Genomic DNA, 22,206 nt, shown 5'->3' with positions numbered 1-22,206 from the left:
CCTTCAATTTGTAAAAATGCATGAGTGCATGCTGAGTCATGTCCAACTTTTTGTGACCCCATGGACTGCAGTCCATCAGGCTCCTCTGTCCATGGAATTTTTTCAGCAAGAATACTGAAGTGGATTGCCATTTCCTCTTCCAGGGGATCTTCCTGACCCAGAAATCAAACCCATGTTTCCTTAGTCTCTTACCTTCCATGTGGATTCTTTACTGCTGACTCACTGGGGAATTTGTAAAAATGCAGTATCTGCAAAATGCAGTAAAGCAAAGTGCATTCAACGAGGTATGTCTATACAGCTGCCTCTGTAGAGAATGGATGAAGGCACGAGTACGGGATTGTCAACAGCCCTCTTCCTCTTCCTAATAAGTTTGTCCCAGTGTTGGCTGGTTGGGTGTGAGGCAGTGTAGACCCCTCCCCACTCTCTCCATGTGAAGGTCCTGCAGCTTAGAATCTGTGTTATTTATATTTTAGGCTCAGTCCCCGCAGGCTCTGATGCTTAACATCTTTTGGATTAAATGAAACTGCTTCCCTGTTTAAACGGTTACCTCCGATAGACAAGTCTTCCTTCTGGCTAAATGAAATGTCTTCCTAGTTGTATATTAAGTGCAGTTTTCTTCTCCGTGTCCATGGAGACCATCTGACAGACGCCACATCTTGTGACTCCTCTGGTATCTGAAGGCAGACGTCATCACCCTCGAGTTCTATTTCTCTGGATTAGAAAGCCTCAATGCAGCCAGTGTTTCCCCATGGTGATTCTGTGATCCAACAGTCAGGTCATTTCTCCAATTCCTTTTCATCCCTCGTCAGAGTGCCAGACCAAAGACGCAAGCCGAGACTGGAGGAGGGATCCCTGGCTGGTGCTTCTACACCCCTATCTCTCAGCTCAGCCCGTTCACCTTCTTTCTGGACACGTTTCTGGCTCGTTCCACTTGCTGCGCGTTGTGGTCCCTGTGGGCTTTTATTCTCTATTTTTTTTTGCAGGTCATTGACCCACTTGTATCTGTGTCTTTTCTTTGTTTTGGTTACAGTCTGATATCCTATACTTAAAGCCTCTTAAAAGGCATCCTTTTATTTTGTGGTTTGTTGAATTCCAGGTCTACTTGACAAATTATATTGTGGAATTTTAGCAAGTCTGCCCAAATCTTCACAAACTATGCTAATTGCTGCTAGTAAGTGATTGTTACACATTTGTTTAAGGCATTATTCTAGGGCTGCTCTCTCTGACACAGTAGCCACTAGCCACATGTAGCTATTTGAAACTAAATCATTAAGGTTAAATAAAACTTAAAATTCGGTTTCTCTAGCCACGTTTCAAGTGCCCAGTGGTCACGTGGGGCTAGGGGCTACCATCGTGGGCACACAGATACACGTTTTCCTTATTGCAGAGCGTATTACTGGATGGCGTGGTCCAGGAGGCATTCCAGCAGTTTTGGTAGCAGAAAGTGGCCACATTTATGACCTCAAATCATACAGTGTGAGATACTGAAGTCCCATAATTCTTAGTGTTCTTACTTTTTGGATTTCCTTCCCATTTAAGTCACCACAGAGACTTGAGAAGAGTTCCCTGTGTTTATACACTTTTCTCATTAATTATTAATTTTATACATAGTATTGATGGTGTATCTAAGTCAATCCCAATCTTCCAGTTCATCTCATTCCCCCTTCTCCCATATGAATCGATATATTTGTTTTCTATGTCTGTGGCTCTATTTCTGCTTTTAAAATAAGACTTTTCTATATCCGTTTTTTTCAGATTCCACACATATGCACTATGTGTGGAATCTGAAATAAAATAAATATTTTATTTACTTTTCCTCATTGGTTTAAATTTTGTACTTTTCATGCAACTTATTGGCACAGATCTGTAACATGTGATGTGCGTACTGCGCAGGTGTATATCGTGTCCCAATTTCTTTCCAACAAGGGTGCACAGTCCGGGAGTGTCAAGATTCTGCTGACCATTGCTTAATCTTGGCTGTACACATTGAGACGTTTCTCTAGTGAAAGGATTTTCGTGTTTACCTTCCCCAAACCACCATCTAGTCAAGGCTATGGTTTTTCCTGTGGTCATGTATGGATGTGAGAGTTGGACTGTGAAGAAGGCTGAGCGCCGAAGAATTGATGCTTTTGGACTGTGGTGTTGGAGAAGACTCTTGAGAGTCCCTTGGACTGCAAGGAGATCCAGCCAGTCCATTCTGAAGGAGATCAGCCTGGGATTTCTTTGGAAGGAATGATGCTAAAGCTGAAACTCCAGTACTTTGGCCACCTCATGCAAAGAACTGACTCATTGGAAAAGACTCTGATGCTGGGAGGGATTGGGGGCAGGAGGAGAAGGGGACAACAGAGGATGAGATGGCTGGATGGCATCACTGACTCGATGGACAGGGAGGCCTGGCGTGCTGCGATTCATGGGGTCGCAAAGAGTTGGACATGACTGAGTGACTGAACTGAACTGAACTGAACCTATGCTAACCCTTTGCCCTACCTGTGTCCCTGTAGACTCTCTCTCCAGGAAATGGCCTCTTACCCAGCATCTTGTAAAAGCAGCTGCAACAGTCCCACTTGTTTTAGCAGAAAGGCCACCTGCTGATCCTCTCTGACTTTTACAACCCTTAGCTTCCCAGGGATTTGAAGCTGGAAAACTTTGGTCTTAACCACATTCTGTTTCTTTTTTTTCTAACTTAATTTTTGGCAGTGCCATGTGGTACGTGGGATCTTAGTTCCCTGATCAGGGATTGAACCTGTGCCCCCTGCATTGGAAGCTTGGAGTCTTAACCACTGGACTGCCAGCAAAGTCCTTTTGTTCTTTCTGTTTACTGAATCTACACTTGATTTCATCCCAGACTTATGAAAAGATTCGAAAAGCTGAGTGAATGTTGCTGAAAGGGTGACCTGTCGTTTTAGTTTTGTCCAGCCTATCATAGCTCCTCTGTCCCGTCTACTCCTGCTCCCAGGGCATTGACCACCATATGAAAAGGCTGACATTTTGCCAAGTCTCTGTTCTTGGTCTCACTCATGAACCCCTCACGTCGAGGTATTTTGTGAACCTCCTTTCGTCCCGTATACAAATGACTCTTCATCCACCCTCCTGGGTCAGTTTTGTTTTGCTCTTTGTCTGTTTGCTTTTTCAGGGTCTTGACTTCCTGAGTCTGACCTGGATTTCCCTCGACAAGTATTTGGACCTGCTCCTGGTTTCCTTGGTCAGACTTTCTTGGGAATGAATGGCTCAGTCAGTAAAGAATCCTCCTGCAATGAGGGAGACCACCTGCAATGCAGGAGACCTAGGTCCGATCCCTGGATTGAGAAGATCCCCCCGGAGAAGGAAATGGCAACCCACTCCAGTATTCTTGCCTGGAGAACTCCATGGACAGAGGAGTCTGGTGATTACAGTCCATGGGGTCATAGAGTCAGATATGCCTTAGCAACTAAAGCACCACCACCACATCCTTTTATCTACTTGGTCATTATTCTCACATTGTTTATCCCAGTCCTTTGTGCTGTGCTCTGCTTAGTCACTCAGTCTTGTCTGACCCTTTGCAACCCCATGGACTATAGCCCATCAGGGTCCTCTGTCCATGGGGATTCTCTAGGGAAGAATACTGGAGTCTGGAGTGAGTTGCCATGCCTTCCTCCAGGGAATCTTCCCAACCCAGGGACGAACCCAGGTCTCTGGCATTGAGGGCGGATTCTTTACTGTCTGAGCCACCAGGGAAGCCCATGAATACTGGAGTGGGTAGCCTATCACTTCTCCAGGGGATCTTCCCGATCCAGGAATCGAATCCAGGTCTCCTGCATTGCAGGAGGATACTTTACCAGCTGAGTTACCCGGAGAGCCCACCCCAATCCTTTAGGGCATGTCTAATATTTTCTTCATCCTCCACTTTCATTATCATCAGCTTTTCTCAGATCACTTCATTTACGAGTTGGAAGAGATCTCAGAGCTTACTAGCCCAACTCTTTCCTTTTCTGAAAGCATGAATTACACAAAAGGATTCACTCTAGGCTGTAGATAGGGGACTAAAAGGGAGAGCTCACCTTCGGCTTTAGGTCTCCTGATATCCCTGCTGGTTGTCTTTTCATTTAACTAACATTCCCCAAACATTCTTGCTCAAAAAATGGGTCTGGAGTCCAATAAACTTAAGCAATATTGGGTCAACTAAATTAATATAAATTTCTTTGCTTCAAGACTTTTTTGAGCCCTCAAGATGGAGATCCCCAAAGTGAAGCTCAAAGGTGGGTGGACCTGCACTATATCCAAGAATTCCCAACTTATTTGAAAAGATGATTTTATGTTGACTCAGAATTCCTCTAGGTGGTGTTCCTTAGAACACTTGGTAAATATGACACTATCTGCTCTTTAAGGTCAGAATACCTTGAATATTTGTTGTGGGTAATTAAGTACTCCTCGAGTAGATATGTTTTTTTCTTTTACACACCCAAAAGTCTTTTTAATACCAGACTACTTGATTCCTGAACCATCTTTACTGGATGAGGTCAAATGCCAGGTGTTGTAAGAAGACAACAGTCTCACTCAATGTGGAATTTCCTTTCCCTGCCATCGGGGAATACACATAGGATTTTTGACATTCTGGTTTGTCTTTAAGTTGGGTCCCTATTTGTCAAACAGTCTCACTCAACGTGGAATTTTCTTTCCCTGCCTTCGGGGAATACACATAGGATTTTTGACGTTCTGGTTTGTCTTTAAGTTGGGTCCCTTTGTCAAACCTTTAGATTTGTTTTATAAATGTCAAGGTTAAATGGAGGTGAAACCAAACAGTTCTAGGAAAGTCAAGAGGCAAACGCTCATAGTTAATCCAAGTCTGTTCTCAGGGCATTTAGCCTTTCTCGGCATTAATACCCAGACACTGTTATTAGCACATAGACACCCAATCACCCCGTGTGCATTAGCCAAATTGGCTGTGTTGATTAGAGATACTAATTATGTGATATGTTTAACTATCAAAATAAGATGGATTTAGCTTGACATGAGAGCATTGCTTTGCTGTGTATGTGTGTGAGAGAGAGAGAGAGAGAGAGAGAAAGAGACAAAGAGAGAGAGAGAAAAAAAAAGAGAGATGGGATAAGTTACCTCCAAAATTTCCATTTTGCAATTTTTGAAAAAGCAGTTTCTGGCAAGAATCTAATTTCCACTATCTGATGTGGTATTACAGGGATATTATTTTTTTAAAAATTAGCATGACTGTACTGTGAAAATCCTAGTAAGTGTGAAATCAGTTAAAAAATCAAATAAATTAAATATTATACTTGCCAAGTGGGGCGTTGCTGTATGCTGATGAGTGCTATACATCTCCAAGTTCTGTGTCACTCAGCAGAGAACGTGTGATTCTAGCTGGAACCATGTCACTTTAAGGAATACTCTCATTTCATATAGAGGCGTATTTAATGGAACTAATACATTGTTTATCACCTTTCAAAATGTAGTCACACACAGGAATGATCACTGGGCAAAGGAAAGAGTTAGTCACAAAGAGCTTTCCAAGATAGGTGAATTATTTTATCTTTCTCAAAATTCATAAATCAGAATGGAAGAGGCAAGATTATCTACATGTAGAACAACATAAAAATGAGAGTGAAATATTATACTGAGTGTTTAGATGTTGTTACTGTAGCCTGTGCCCCTTCATCTCTTAGGTTTTACCCTCATCGACTGCCAAGATAAAACCACATCAGATATTCACCTCGGGCATTGAGGGGCAGAGTTACTTTCTAGGATCCCTGCAACCATTTATTTTTAATTACTTGCTACAGGAGAGTTTAGCAAAGTCCTCATAAATCTAGCTCTTAAATTCTCTGATGTTTCCTCTAAGGAAGAAATGCATATACAACAACGAGTTTTCCTTGACCCCTTTCCCCATATTTCATCATGGATTTCATTGAACACTATGGATTGTAAAATGAAGTATTATTTCCTGTACCACTAAGAAAGAGAGATGCTTCTGCTTAAACTATGACACCTCATTATTTACAAGTTGCATCCTAAGTGTGAGATGTGAAAATTTGAGAAAATGTATTAAAATTATCGTCAATAAAACATGAATTTTAACTTCTGGACCATGCAAAAGGCCTTGTTCTCTGTAGTATTTCCAGCACTACTTAAACTACCTTGCCACCTTGACATCATGGTTAGAGACAGGTACAAGAGGGTTTAATTTTTATTCACAATTACCTATGTATTTGAATCTTTTTTTCCCGTTTCTTTATTATTATTATTTTTTAACTTTAAAATATTGTATTGGTTTTGCCATACATCAACATGAATCCGCCACAGGTGTACACATGTTCCCCTTCCTGAACCCCCTTCCCACCTCCCTCCCCATACCATCCCTCTGGGTCATCCCAGTGCACCAGCCCCAAGCACCCTGTATCCTGCATTGAACCTGAACTGGCGATTCGTTTCTTATATGATATTATACATGTTTTTAAAACTAACTTTTCATCTACTTAGGATTTATCTTAATTGAGTTGTAAGATTTTTTAATTGGATTTTCCAATCTCGCCCTTAGTAGTGACTCAGCAGTTCTTGGTGGGCATTTCATTTATTCATTCAACGAAAGTATCTGCATATCCAACACCTGTGTTGCTGTTCTGTCACTAACTTGTGTCCGAATCTGTGCAGCCTCATGGACTGCAGCACACCAGGCTTTCTGTCCTTCATGATCTCCCAGAGTTTGCTCAAACTTAGGTGCATTGTAGTTCTTGCTTCTTCAGGTTGCCCATCGCTTCATGGCAAATAGATGGGGAAAAGTGAAAAGAGTGGCAGAATATATTTTCTTGGGCTCCAAAATCACTGCCGACCGTGAATGCAGCCATGGAATTAAAAGACAGGAATGTCCAACATGTCCATTGAGTCAATGATGCCATCCAACCATCTCATCCTCTGTCACCCCCTTCTCCTCCTATATGCCAAGTCCTATGCCAGGTAGAATGAAGCCAGTGAACACAGAGCAATGAACGTGATCCTTTGCAAGCATCTTACTCAAGAGTGGGAGAGGCGATGAGACATATAATCATAATACAGAATGTGAAGTGATGTCATGTAGTGGTTCTGAGGTGCATGGGAGTGCAGAGAGGGCCACCTGCTTGAGACTGGGGTCAAAGAAGGCTTCCTGGAGGCAGTGAGGTGAGCCATGTTTGGGGGGAGGGTATGGATGTCAGCCTTCTAAACAGAAGCACAGCAGGTGAAAAGGTCAAAGGTAAGGAGACTATGGAGAGCTTACAAAACTGAAAGAGACTAATCAAGGGTGGAGCACAGACTCGAGAAGCAGGGGGGAAATGGGAAATAAGTTTGGCAATGGAACAGGATCAGATCATGATGACCTTAGACCTCCTGTATCCATATCGTCAGTTGGTCTGTCAACATGCATTTAGCCTCTTTCATGTACTTGGAAAAGAAAGAATCATGATAATAAAAGTTTACATAGCACCAAATGCTGTTCCAGGTGCTTTGGATAAATTGAGTCATTTAATATTGGCCTTTGGTGGCTCAGACGGTAAAGCACCCGCTTGCAATGCAGGAGACCTGGGTTCGATCCCTAGGTCAGGAAGATCCCCTGGAGAGGGAAATGGCGACCCACTCCAGTACTCTTGCCTGGAAAATTCCATGGACGGAGGAGCCTGGTAGGCTACAGTCCATGGGGTTGCAAAGAACTGGGCATGACTGAGTGACTTCACTCTAATATTCACAGCCACCCATGAGGTGAGTATTACTGTCTTCCCATCTTTCAGATGGGAAAACTGAGGAGCAGAATGATTAAGTACGTTGCCTGAAATCCCCCCACTTAACACCAGTCTGTAATTCCTTCTGATGGCCAGTGACAGCTCCTGTGCTCATCACAGCTGTGCCCTTTGGTAGCTTGTTGGGGGTGATGATGAACGGGAGGGCTAGAACTCTCCTTTCATCTCTGTGTGTGGGCATGTGAGAGAAGATGAAGGCATGCTAAAGATGCTTCTAAATGGAAACAGTAGATAGAAGCTTGCTTTCCAATATCAAAGGCAGAGAGACTGACGTAGGAAGGGACACCAGGCCAGGACCTGCTCCCAACATTGGTCTTCACAGCTGAAGAACCTGTGCAGTTTACACCGAATGTCTCTCAGGGCCATTCACTTCCTGAGCTTGATTTCTTTTTTTCCCCCTTGTATCTATTTAAACCTTTAATTATGATCTTTTTCAAGGATTGGAACAAAAATTCTATACCAAAATATATAAAGAAATCTTACAAGCCAACAAGAATACTAAACAACCCAATTTTTTTTTTTAAAGCTAAGCAGAATATTTAAACAGACACTTTACAAAAAAAAAAAAAAGATAGGCAAAAGGCCTGTGAAAATATGCTCAAATCATTACCAATCAGGGAAGTGCAAATTAAAACTGTGCCTCCTGAAGTGGCTAAAATTCAAAAGACAATACCAAGTGTTGATAAGTTTGGAGAGTCACTGGAAGTCTCAGTCCTTACTTGTAAAGGGGGAAATGATGCCACATCTTTAGAAAATAATCTAGAAGTTTCTTTAAAAGATAAATATATACTTGACCATCATTGTTGTTCAGTTGCTAAGTCATGTCCGGGACTCTTTGTGACCCCATGGACTGCAGCATGCCAGGCCTCCTTGTCCCTTACCATCTGCTAGAGTTTGCTCAAGTTCATGTCCACTGAATCGGTGATGCCATCCAACCATCTCATCCTCTGTTGCCCCCTTCTCCTTTTGCCCTTAATCTTTCCCAGAATCAAGGTCTTTTCCAATGAGTCAGTTCTTCGCACCAGGTGGCCAAAGTATTGGGGCTTCAGCTTCAGCTTCAGTCCTTCCACTGAGTATTCAGGGTTGACTTCCCTTAGGATTTACTGATTTAATCTTCTTGCAGTCCAAGACTCTCAAGAGTCTTCTCCAGCACCACAGTTTGAAAGCATCACTTCCTCATATTTCAGCCTTCTTTATGGTCTAACTCTCACATCCGTTCATGACTACTGGAAAAACCATAGATTTGACTATATAAACCTTTGTCAGCAAAGTGATGTCTCTTTGCTGAGAAAAATACACTAAGTTTGTCATAGCTTCCTTCCAAGGAGCAAGTGTTTGAGTCTTTGGTAGTCAGGGGGAAAAATACAGAAAATTGTTTACAGAAAAGAAATTCTGTTGGGTCACGGAGTAGAAATTTTCACCTACTTCTACCCCAAGGGTACCCTTGGGGGAAGTGTTTCTGTCAGTTCAGTTTCACAGCTCTGAGATGTTGCTGCTTTGAGCTTTGATTTGGTGGGAATCTCAGAGGCCTAAATCCCCAGGATGGAGCTGGACCATCTCTGAAAACAGTTCTGAAGGAACTTCCCTTGAGGTGAAGGTCTTGCTCATTCTGTGTCTCCAGGGCTCTTGACTCCAAATTGTAAACCACTGACTTTGTACATATATCTTTCTCCTTCCCCCTCCTACTTATTGATCTTGTGCTGCAGTGCTCTCCTCTCTTTGTTTTTGAGGGAAGTCTATATGAAGGAAGAGGCAGCATAATTTAACTGAAAAAGCACAGTTTTATTGTCAAACAGACCTGCATGGCTCCACCACTTATCAGCTGTGTGACCCTGGTCCAGTTGCTCTCTGAACCTCAGTCTTGGGAAATGGAACCCATTATACTTGTTCTTCAGGGCTGTTTCCATTGGGATGATAAATGGAAATTACATGTACAGTAAAAAGATGAGTCATGTGCCTGACACACAATAGGTACTCAGTGGATGGTATTCCCTCTAGTGTGGATTCCTTGTAATAGCAAAAGTAAATATTTGTAGAATATTTAAAATATTTGTGCATTTTCACTATTCATGGCAAACCACTTCAGTATTGTTGCCTTGAGAACCCCATGAACAGTATGAAAAGGCAAAGAGATGACACTGAAAGATGAACTCCCCAGGTCAGTAGGTGCCCAATATGCTACTGGAGAAGAGTGGAGAAATAGCTCCAGGAAGAAAAAAGAGGCTGAGCCAAAGTGAAAACAACACTCAGTTGTGGATGGGTCTGGTGGTAGAAGTAAAGTTTGATGCTGTAAAGGAAAATATTTCATAGTAACCTGAGAGAGATGGGCATACCAGACCACCTGACCTGCCTCCTGAGAAATCTGTGTGCAGGTGAGGAAGCAACAGTTAAAACTGGACATGGAACAACAGACTGGTTCCAAATAGGAAAAGGAGTACGTCAAGGCTGTATATTGTCACCCTGCTTATTTAACTTATCTGCAGAGTACATTATGAGAAATGCTGGGCTGGAAGAAGCACAAGCTGGAGTCAAGATTTCTGGGAGAAATATCAATAACCTCAGCTATGCAGATGACACCACCCTTATGGCAGAAAGTGAAGAACTAAAGAGCCTCTTGATGAAAGTGAAAAAGGAGAGTGAAAAAGTTGGCTTAAAGCTCAACATTCAGAAAACTAAGATCATGGCATCCAGTCCCATCACTTCATGGGAAATAGATGGGGAAACAGTGGAAACAGTGGCTGACTTTATTTGGGCTCCAAAATCACTGCAGATGGTGACTGCAGCCATAAAATTAAAAGACGCTTACTCCTTGAAAGGAAAGTTATCACCAACCTAGATAGCATATTCAAAAGCAGAGACATTACTTTGTCAACAAAGGTCCATCTAGTCAAGGCTATGGTTTTTCCAGTAGTCATGTATGGATGTGAGAGTTGGACTGTGAAGAAAGCTGAGTGCCGAAGAATTGATGCTTTTGAACTGTGGTGTTGGAGAAGACTCTTTAGAGTCCCTTGGACTGCAAAGAGATCCAACCAGTCAATCCTAAAGGAGATCAGTCCTGGGTGTTCCACTGGAAGGACTGATGTTGAAACTGAAACTCCAATACTTTGGCCACCTGATGCAAAGAGCTGACTCATTGGAGAAGACCCTGATACTGGGAAAGAATGAAGGCAGGAGGAGAAGGGGACGACAGAGGATGAGATGGTTGGATGGCATCACCATCCAACTCAATGATGAGTCATCCACCATGACTCAATGGACATGGGTTTGGGTGGACTCCGGGAGTTGGTGATGGACAGGGAAGCCTGGCATGCTGGGGTTCTTGGGGTTGCAAAGAGTCGGACGTGACTGAGTGACTGAACTGAACTGAACCTGGGATGTTAAGTCTGTGAAAAAGGTAAATTGGAACTGGTAAAACTTCCAATTTGATGGAAGATGGCAAGAGTGAACATCAACATTTTAGGAATCAGTGAACTGAGATGGACAGGAATGGGTAAATTTAATTAAGATGACCATTATATCTACTACTGTGGGTAAGAATCCCTTAGAAGAAATGGAGTAGCCCTCAGAGTCAACAAGAGTCCAAAATGCAATACTTGGTTGCAGTTTCAAAAATGACAGAATGACCTCAGTTCGTTTTCCAGGCAAACCATTCAATATCACAGTAATCCAAGTTTATGCCCCAACCACTAATGCTGAAGAAACTGAAGTTGAACGGTTCTATGAAGACCTACAAGACCTTCTAGAACTAAAACCAAAAAAAGATGTCCCTTTCATTAAAGATTCCTTCATCCAGCCCGGCATTTCACATAATGTACTTTTTATTTAAGTTAAATAAGCACGGTGACAATCTACAGTCTTGACGTACTCCTTTCCCTATTTGAAACTCCTCTGTTGTTCCATGTCCAGTTCTAACATTGCTTATTGACCTGCATCCAGATTTTGCAGGAGCTAAGTAAGGTGGTCTGATATTTCCATCTATTAATAATTTTACACAGTTTGTTTGATCGACACAGTCAAAGACCTTGTTATAGTCAATAAAGCAGAAGTAAATGTTTTTCTGGAATTTTCCTGCTTTTTCTGTGATCCAACCAATGATGGCAATTTAATCTCTGATTCCTTTGCCTTTTCTAAATATAGCTTGAGCATCTGGAAGTTCTCAATTCATGTTGAATCCTAGATTGGAGAACTTTGAACATTACTTTGCTAGGGTGTGAGATGAGTGAAGTTGTGTGGTAGTTGGAACATTCTCTGGCATTGCCTTTCTTAGGGATTGGAATGAAAACTGATTGTTTCCAGTCCCACTGCTGAGTTTTCCAAATTTGTTGAAATATTGAGTGCAGCACTTTGACAGCATCATCTTTTAGGATGTGAGATAGCTCAACTGGAATTCCATCACCTCCACTAGCTTTGTTATAGTGGTGTTTCCTAAGGCCCACTTGACTTCGCATTCCAGGATGTCTAGCTCTAGGTGATCACACCATCGTGGTATCTGGGTCGTGAAGATCTTTTTTGTAAAGTTCTTCTGTGTGTTCTTGCCACCTCTTCTTGATATCTTCTGCTTCTCTTAGGTCTGTACCACTTCTGGTCCTTTATTGAGCCCTTCTTTGCTTGAAATGTTCCCTTGGTGTATCTAATTTTCTTGAAGAGATCTCTAATCTTCCCCTTCTATTGTTTTTCTCTATTTCTTTGCATTAATCTCTTAGGAAAGCTATTATTTGGAACTCTGCATTCAGATGAATAAATCTTTCCTTTTCTCCTGTGCATTTTGCTTCAGAAATCTTCTGACCGGATCACTGGCAAAATTAGAAATCATGTCTCCAGCACCACCCTGTAATTAGAGGCTTGTTAGAGTCTTATCCCTTCTTCAGCCATGGATGTTGTGCTGGACTGAACAGTTCAGTTCATTTCAGTCGCTCAGTTCTGTCCAACTACCCAAACTCATGTCCATTGAGTTGGTGATGCCATCCAACCATCTCATTTTCTGTCATTCCCTCCTCCTCATGCCTTCATCGTTCCCAGCATCAGGGTCTTTTCAAATGAGTCTCAGCTCTTCACATCAGGTGGCCAAAATATTGGACTTTCAGCTTCAACATCAGTCCTTCCAATGAACACTCGGGACTGATCTCCTTTAGGATGGACTGGTTGGATCTCTTTGCAGTCCAAAGGACTCTCAAGAGTCTTCTCCAACACCACAGTTCAAAAGCATCAATTCTTCGGCACTCAGCTATCTTTATAGAAAGCTCTCACATCCATATATGACTACTGGAAAAACCATAGCCTTGACTAGATGGACCTTTGTTGACAAAGTGATGTCTCTGCTTTTTAAAATGCTATCTAGGTTGGTCATAACTTTCCTTCCAAGGAGTAAGCGTCTTTTAATTTTATGGCTGCAGTCACCATCTGCAGTGATTTTGGAGCCCAGAAAAATAAAGTCAGCCACTGTTTCCACTGTTTCCCCATCCATTTGCCATGAAGTGATGGGACTGGATGCCATCCATGATCTTCGTTTTCTGAATGTTGAGCTTTAAGCCAACTTTTTCACTCTCCACTTTCACTTTCATCAAGAGGCTCTTTAGTTCTTCTCCACTTTCTGCCATAAGGGTGGTGTCATCTGCCTATCTGAGGTTATTGATATTTCTCCCAGAAATCTTCATTCCAGCTTGTGCTTCATCCAGCCCAGGTTTCTCATGATGTACTCTGCATATAAGTTAAATAACCAGGGTGACAATATACAGCCTTGAAGTATTCCTTTCCCAATTTGGAACCAGTCTGTTGTTCCATGTCCAGTTCTAACTGTTGCTTCCTGACCTGCACACAGATTTCTCAGGAGGCAGGTCAGGTGGTCTGGTATTCCCATCTCTTTAAGAATTTTCCATAGTTTGTTGTGATCCACACAGTCAAAGGCTTTGGCATAGTCAATAAAGCAGAAATAGATGTTTTTCTGGAACCTCTCCCTGCAGCCCAGACCATGACGCATTCACCCTGTAAGGCCACCTGATCATCCCTAGGTGGTGTTGGTTATATGCTTTTTGTTTGTTTCAAACTTCAGTACCACTTACAAAAGAACAGATGTTGATTGTCAGAGAAGAAGATAGGAGTAGAGCATATGAGAAAAGGAACAGACTTTGGTCTGTAGCTACTAAACTGGAGGGAAACACTGCCCCCTGCCCACCCCCAAACAAGAATGATAGTACAATATTCATGTTTTCCTCTTTGGTAAGTCATCATTTGTGGATTTCATGGCATTTGAAAGTGGGGAGGCAGTTGTATTAGCAGACTCATTTAGGCAGAAGCCTGTGTGTCATGGCTTGGCCAATAGCCTCAGGCACACCACGAGAACAGTCTAACAATACGGATTAAACTGTGGATCTGACTATAGGCAATGATTTCCCTGAAGCTCGATTTCTGATCTAATGGTACTCCGCTGGGGCTTCAGAACATCCATGGAGTTGCAGGATGCTGAGCAGGACTCCAGGCTTCTGGGGAGTTCCTTGTACACCGTGATCATTCAGTCCTCTCCTAGCTCCATGAGTTTTCTGCCTTTGACCTTCCTCTGCTTTCCATCTGGAAAACTCTCTTACTCAACAGCAGGACTCACCTCTCAAGCCTCTTTTGAGCTTGTAGTTAATCTCTTCTGTATCTGTCCTTCCACTAGATCAATGGCCAGCACTGCTTTTTATTCTGAGAAGGGCCAGATAGTAAATATTTTAGACTTTTTGGTTTATCTAGTCTCTGCCATACCTACTGAGCTGTGCCATTGTCACGTGTGAGCAGCCCTAGAGACTACATAAATGAACGGATGTGGCCGTTTTCTAATAAAACTTCATTTATGGACACTGAAGTTGGAACTTCAGACAATTTTCATGTGTCACAAACAGTCTTCTCTTGACTTGTTTTAATGACTTCAAAATGGAAAAAATCCTCCTTAGCTTGTAGGGCTTGCAAAGAACAAGCAGCAGAACAGCTTCGGCTCGCAGACTATAGTTTGCCGTGTTCACTTTCTAGTGCTGAGTGACAGATGACCACAAACTGAGCAGCTGAAAGCAACACACACTGATTATTTCATAGCTTCTGCAGGCCAGGAGTTCAGGTACGGCCTGGTTGGGTCCTCAGAGTTTTAAAAGGCTGCAGTCAAGGTGTCAGCCAGGCTGTGCTGTCATCTGGGGGCTTGACTAGGCAAGAATCGACTTCCGAGCTCATTTAGGCTGTTGGCAGAATTCATTTCCTGTGGCTGTGTGACTGAAGGTTCTGACTTTCAGCTCACAGTTAGCTGCAGTTCCTTGCTATGTGGGCTTCCTCAGCATGGCCCTGTACTTCATCAAGCCAGCAAAAAAGGGGGCTTATAGGTTGTAACTCAATCATTGGGAGGGATGTCCCACCATCTTTACCGTATCGTATGGATTAGAAGCAAGAGAGCCTGCCTGCATTCAAGGACAAGAGATTATACAAGGTTATGAACACCAGGAGGTGAGAGTCCTGGGGTCTGGCTGTTACACCAACCCCTTGCACTAGTTGATGAGTTCTGGGACAGGAGTTGTGGAAGTAATCATGAATCATTAGGTATTTTCAGCCTTTAGCCCAGTGTCTGGCACAGAATGGGGGCTCCGGAAAAGTTGATTGAAAGAATGCCTTGATGGTGGCTCACACACACTCAGAAGAGTAGAGAAAGGTTCTTGGAATTCTCCAGTGAATTCTCACAATATTGTAATCCTTCCTGGTTCAAGGCTACTGATAACACTAAGAACACTATGCTGGGAAAGATTGAAGGTGAAAGGAGGACAGGGAGGCAGAAGGTGAGATGGTTAGATGGCATCACCAATTCAACGGATATGATTTTGGTCGAACTCCAGCAGACAGTGAAGGACAGGGAAGCCTGGTGTGCTGCAGTCCATGGGGCTGCAAAGAGCTGGACATGCCTTAGTCACTGAACAGCAACAAAAGCCTGTGGTAAATAGGATTTTAAGCAGAAACTACATTTGGCCACATCCTTAGATTTGGATTAATAGCTTGATTGAGTACATCATGTATCAAGAGAACTTTCCACGTGGGGAATAATGTGCCACTCCAACCATGTTACAGTCAATCAGCCTAAAATAACATTGAAACAGGGGAACCAGTTGTAAAGCTCCAGGCAGGCTGCTGGTACGGCAGAAGATATTCAGAGCAGTTTTCGAAGACTTGCCAACTGCAGCTTTTCTGGTGTTTATTTCCCTGAATAAGTGTAGCTAAAAACAAAGTGAATTTTTGTTTAAATGAAGGCTCCAAACTTCTAAGCAATAATAGGAAGTAAATAAAAGAGAGCTAGAATGTGAAGTCAAAAGGCCGCAAAATAATGACATTGAAGTACATGTCTATGAAGTGAACACGACTCTGGGAAAAAGCTTCCAAACTACCAGACTTTCCCTGAAGCCTCAGTTACTGAGAATTTTTTAATTGAAACACATGGAGCCACAGTCTGAACACCTGTTTTGTCTACCAACTTTTATCAAACACCTACATCTAATGCCATTGATTGCAATTTCTGTTGTGTTATCTGTCTAATCACCTATCTGTATGACTTCAGTTTTATGGTTTACCTTATTATTTCCTTTCCCATTCAGAGAAGGATCTGGGGTAAGGGTTCCTTTATATGTGGCTTGTTTTGCATCCCAGATAGAACAGATGGCTTCTGTAAACACACATCTGGTTGTGGACTATAAAAGGTCTCTATGTGAGCTTGCCAATGGATAGCAAGACTTGGCTTTCTTTTTTTGGGGGGAAATATTCTTTTTAACTTAGATTACGGAAAATCTTCTGTTAATAAACAAATCACAAAAGTCAGAGCCTGAAGTTTTAGATTCAAAGAGCCCAATGGCTTTTAAAAAATTAATTAAATTATTTGTTTTATTTTTTATTGGAATATAGTTGCTTTACACTATTGTGTTAGTTTTTTCTGTACTGTAAAGTGAATCAGCCATACACATACATATATCACCTTTTTTTTAGATTTCCTTCCCATTTAGTTCACTACAGAGCATTAAGTAGAATTCCCTGGGCTATACAGTAGGTTCTCATTAGTTATCTATTTTACACATAGATAACTGTATTAATTATCTATTTTAGCTTATTTGTTTTCTATGTACGTATTTTATAAGTGAAAATGAAAGTTACTCAATCATGTCTAACTCTTTGCAACCCCAAGTACTGTATAGTGCATGGGATTCTCCAGGCCAGAATATTGGAGTGGGTAGCCATTCCCTTCTCCAGGGGATCTTCCCAACCCAGGGACCAAACCTAGGTCTTCTGCACTGCAGGCAGATTCTTTACCAACTGAGCCACCAGGAAAACTCAAGAATACCGGAGTGGATAGCCTATCCCTCCTCCAGCAGATCGTCTTGGTCCAGGAATCGAACTGGGGTCTCCTGCATTGCAAGCAGATTCTTCACCAGCTGAGCTACCAATTTAAACATAGCATCTATTTTATACAAAGAGTCTGACACAGTTGAGCAACTGAACTGAACTGATGTATACACATCCAATTCCAATCCCTCACCCCCCCCCTCCCTCTTGGTATCTGTGTGTTTGTTCTCTACATCTGTGTCTCTACTTCTTTATCAGCTTTGACATGCATGAATTGCTCTGGGTCACCATCTAGCCAACTCCACCTGCAGTATCACCTTCCCAATCAAGGTGGTAGACTGGATGGTGTCCAGGAGGGAGGGTCGGATATTTGGGTTATAGTTTGGGTTCTGGTTTTGTACCTTCAGTTTCTCCAGGCCTGTTATCTTATCTGTTCTTTGAGATGACTGAACTAGGTCATCTTTACATCATCTTCAAACCCAAACTCTGTAATTCAAGGATTACTATGAGAATTTACAAAAAAAAAAAAAAAAAAAAGATGAGCTCAGATCATGTTTAAATTTTTTTCATTTTGAAAAATTTAATTTATTTTGTCATAATAAAATGCATGTTCAATTAAAATTATGGCTTTATTAGTGAAACACATACAAGAAAAATATTTTTGTGTCATACATCTCTAACTCTCCCTCTACTAACCAAACACACAAAAACAAGTCTGTTTTTAATGAGATTTTTGATAAAATGATGTGGCTTGGGAATCTCATTCTTATATAATAGAAGAGCAAATTGTTCCATGGTAGACATTGGCGGTACAAAAAGGAATAAAACATGGACCCTTACCACTTAAATCCAGTCTCCATCCTGTCGCCATGGACATAGATGGTACATGAAAGATGTTTCGTGTCTCTTGCCCATTTAAGGTTTTCAGTGCTTTTTTTTTTTTCTTGGTGTGGACCATTTTAAAAGTCTTTATTGAATTTGTTACAGTATTACTTGTTTTATGTTTTGGTTTTTTGGCCCCAAGGCACATAGGATCTTAGCTCCCCAACCAGGGATAGAACCCACACCCCCTGCATTGGAAGGCAAAGTCTTAACCACTGGACTACTAGGGAAGTCCCAACACTTCAGTGTTATCCTTGATTTAATCTATTTACTCAACAGATATTCATTGAATGTTTACTATAGACCAGGCATTGGACTTGACATTGGGCTACAGAGATAATGAGACAGACAAGGACCTTCCTCCATCATGATTACTTTTCTGGTGGGAGAATTCAGGTTACGCACAGGTAGACAACAGATAAACAAGATCTTTTCAGACTTCCACAAGTGTTGAAAGAAATAGAATGATATGTGAGATACTTAGTCTTGGTTCTGATTGATATGTGTGATCAGGGCATCCACTCTGAGGAGGTGCCATTTGAACTGATCCTTGAATGATGAAGCCTTGGGCTTCCTTGATAGCTCAGGTGGTAAAGAATCTGCCTGTGATGCAGGAGACTCCGGTCCAATTCCTGGATCAGGAAGACTTGCTGGAGGAGGGATAGGCTACCCACTCCAGTATTCTTGGGTTTCCTGGGGTCTCAGCTGGAAAAGAATCCACCTGCCATGCAGGAGACCTGGATTTGATCCCTGGGTTGGGAAGATCCCCTGGTGAAGGGAAAGGCCACCCATTCCAGTATTCTGACCTAGAGAATTCCATGGACTGTATAGTCCATGGGGTCGCAGAGTCAGCCACAACTGAATGACTTTCACTTTGAATGATGAGAAGGATGAGAAGATACAGTGGGACGATTAGATGTAAAGGACCTGAGGTGAAAAATACCTACACATATTGAAAGGAAAAAAATAGAGAAAGCAATGGAAACCTGTTTCTGAAGTTTGATAAGTAAGGAAGACAGTAATAAGAAAAATGTCATACAGGAACTAGATCATATTAGGACTTGTAGACTAAGATCATCGTTGTTGTTTTGCAGTTGCTAAGTTGTGTCAGACTCTTTGGGACCCCATGCACTGCCGCATGTCAGCCTTCCCTGACCTCCACTATCTTCCAGAGTTTGCTCAATTTCATGTCCATTGAGTTGGCGATGCTATTTAACCGTGATGCTGATGCTGGGGAAAATTGAAGGCAAAAGGAGAAGAGGGCAGCAGAGGATGAGATGGTTAGATAGCATAGACTAAGATGTTTTTTCTTAAATGCAACCAGAAGCCATTATAAGGTCTTCAATGGGTGAATGGCATGACCTGATCTATATTCTAAAAGGATTATCCTGGCAGCTCTGAGTATAATGCCTGTATGTACATGCTCGTTGGAGTGGAGAAAAGAGAGGCGGTCAGGAAGAGTGGCAGAGGGAGAAAAATTAGGAGATAGAGGAAGAAGAGTAAGAGAGCTTGCTGCTTTGGGTTTTGGATAGTGAAGATGGGGAGGCAGAAGATGGAGAGGGGATGTTTGAGAGAGTTTGTAAATAGAGATGGTAGGACTTCTCAAAGCTGGGTGAGGGCAGTGAGGGAAAGGAAGGAACAACGATAATTTCAAGTGCCTGGCTTGAGGAATGGTAGACACCAGTGTCATTTACTGAGATGGGAAAACCTCAGGGGGAAAAGGGTTAGGAGAGATGGTGGAATCAAAGAATTCTTGTGGATGTGATGTGTTTGAGATATCGTTAGCTGATTCTAGTGAAGGTGTGAAGGAGGCAGTTGGATTTGCCAGGAAAGGAGGCAAATTTGGCACTTGAGAGAATATAAGTGGTATTTTTATTCAGGGCCCAGGTGATAGTTATCTAAGAAGAAAGAGAGGATGATCAGGAGAAGGGGGCCTTGGACAGAGACATGAGAGGCATCAACATTTTTGGTAGCACATCATGGAAACCAAGTCCAACCAGCTGAAGCATAAAAGGAAATGAGGGGATTTATTAGAAGGATTTTGGGGCTGTTTCAGGTGACCAGAGGCAAGAACTGGAAAGGAGATTTCATGGACTCTAGATAGCCTTCTCTCTTTTTTTTTTTTTTTTTCTGGTTTCTTCTTTATCAGGCCCATTGGCTTATTCGTCACATCCTGAGAACAGCTCTTTACACTTTTCCCTGTGTGTGGCCACCACGTAGGTTTTACATTTTCATCTCTATTCAAGAGAACACCCTGGTCTTACTGGGAGATTCTCATTAAGTACTGAATTTACCAAAGAGAATCTGATTGGCCCATCTTGGGTCACATGGGCACCATAAGCCAATAAACTGCACCCAGGAAGGTCATGTGACAGAAGTGTGGCTGCTGGGAGCTTACTCCTGTGGGTTAATACGGCTTCTCAGAGAAAGAGCATTCCTGTTAGCTGGGCATTACTGCAATTGTCACCCAGGCCTTACTTATCTCAATTTTGCATACTTGTCACATGAAGTGCTGATAGCTTCCTCCATAGCTGGGGTTGGTTCATGCCACCATGACTTCCTCTACGTGGTTGCTTCTGACAGACACGCCAGGCCCATCACTCTTTGCCTGTGTGTCTCCAACCACTCAGGCTGCCATAGCAAGATACCATAGGCTGGACGGCTCAAACCACAGAAACAGTTCTTAAGGCTGAAAAGTTCAAGATCAGGGTGTCAGTGTGGTTGATTTCTGGTGAAGACTCCCTCATTTGCCTTCTCACTGTGTCCTCACATGGTGGGGAGAGAAGACAGAAAGCAAATTATTTGGTTTCTCTTCTTGTAAGGGCACTAATTTCATTGTGAAGGCCCCACCCTCATAGCCTCATCTCATCCTAATCACCCCCCAAGGGCCCCCCACCTCCAAATACCATCACATTGAGGATTGGGACTTCAACATATGAATTTTGGGGGTTAGATAGCATTGTTAACTCAATGGACATGAATCTGAGCAAACTCTGGAAGATAGTGGAGGACAGAGGAGTCTGGTATGCTGCAGTCCATGGGGTTGCAAAGAGTCAGACATGACTTAGAGGCTGAACAGCAGCCATAAGGACAAGATACAATTCAGTCCAAAGCACTGCCTAACCCTTTTCCAGGCTTCCCTGGTGGCTCGGGTGTTAAAGAATCTGCCTGCAATACAGGAGACCTGGATTTTATCCCTGGGCCAGGAAGATCCCCTGGAGGAGGAAATGGCAACCCACTCCAGTATCCTGTCTGGAGAATCCATGGACAGAGGAGCCTGGTGGGCTACAGTCCACGGGGTCTCAAAGAGTTGGACATGACTGAGCGACTAACACTTTCACTTTCACTCTGATCCTTTTTTATCCTTCCGTTCTCAGATCCCCTGTTGCTTCCTCCAGGAAGACTTCTTTAGATTCTCCAGGGAGTTAAGGACCCATCTACAATCCTTCAGATTGAAAGCATTTAGGGCACACAGAGATCAAAGCACTTACCATATCATGTTCCAATCCCTTGTTTCCATCCTCCCACCACCACTGCGTGGAAGGGGCTGTGTTGGATTAATCACTGTATACCCAGATTCTAGCACACAGTAGGCTTTCAAAATGCTATTAAAGCTCAAGAACAACTATCAGTTGCTAGTTGAGGAAGCCAGTGAATAAATCATGACATGGTCTGATAAGCACCATGGTGGAAGCAGCTTCAAGGTGCAGAGAGGAGAGATGATTCATTCTAATACCTGGGGTGGGGGTGATGTCTCAGGAGCTGTGATCCTGAGCTGGCATCTGGAGGGTGCTTAGGAACTGGTGCATCAGACTCCGCTGTGTGTGAGCTAGGGAGATGGCACAGCCCCTCCGGTACTTTTTGTGGTATTGGGAACATTAAGAGGGATCTGTGACAGTCTCTGCTTTGGGGAAGTGAATTTTAATTAGGTAGAAGGGAGTGAACTGAATCAGAAAGCAGGGCTGTCAGAGCTGAGTGCAGAATGATTTGCTACTTGCTGATAAGAAAGCCAGTGAGTCACGCCACGCTGGCTTGAACAGAGAAACGAACGTACATGCAGCCTGTTCCCCCTGCCTGCGTGAGAAGGCCTAGGGAGGCCTGACCAGGCAAGGGCCTGGACCAGCCAGAGGAGGGGTAAAAAGAGCAGACTCTACAGACAGGAGTGCTCATTGGTAGACTTTTTGACCGTTGGGAGCCATTCAGTAGCAGTACTTTATTCGTAAAACAC

The sequence above is a fragment of the Bos indicus genome, chromosome 6, assembly GCF_029378745.1.
Source record: "Bos indicus isolate NIAB-ARS_2022 breed Sahiwal x Tharparkar chromosome 6, NIAB-ARS_B.indTharparkar_mat_pri_1.0, whole genome shotgun sequence".
Lineage (NCBI taxonomy): Eukaryota > Metazoa > Chordata > Mammalia > Artiodactyla > Bovidae > Bos > Bos indicus.
This window is presented reverse-complemented; position numbering follows the sequence as displayed.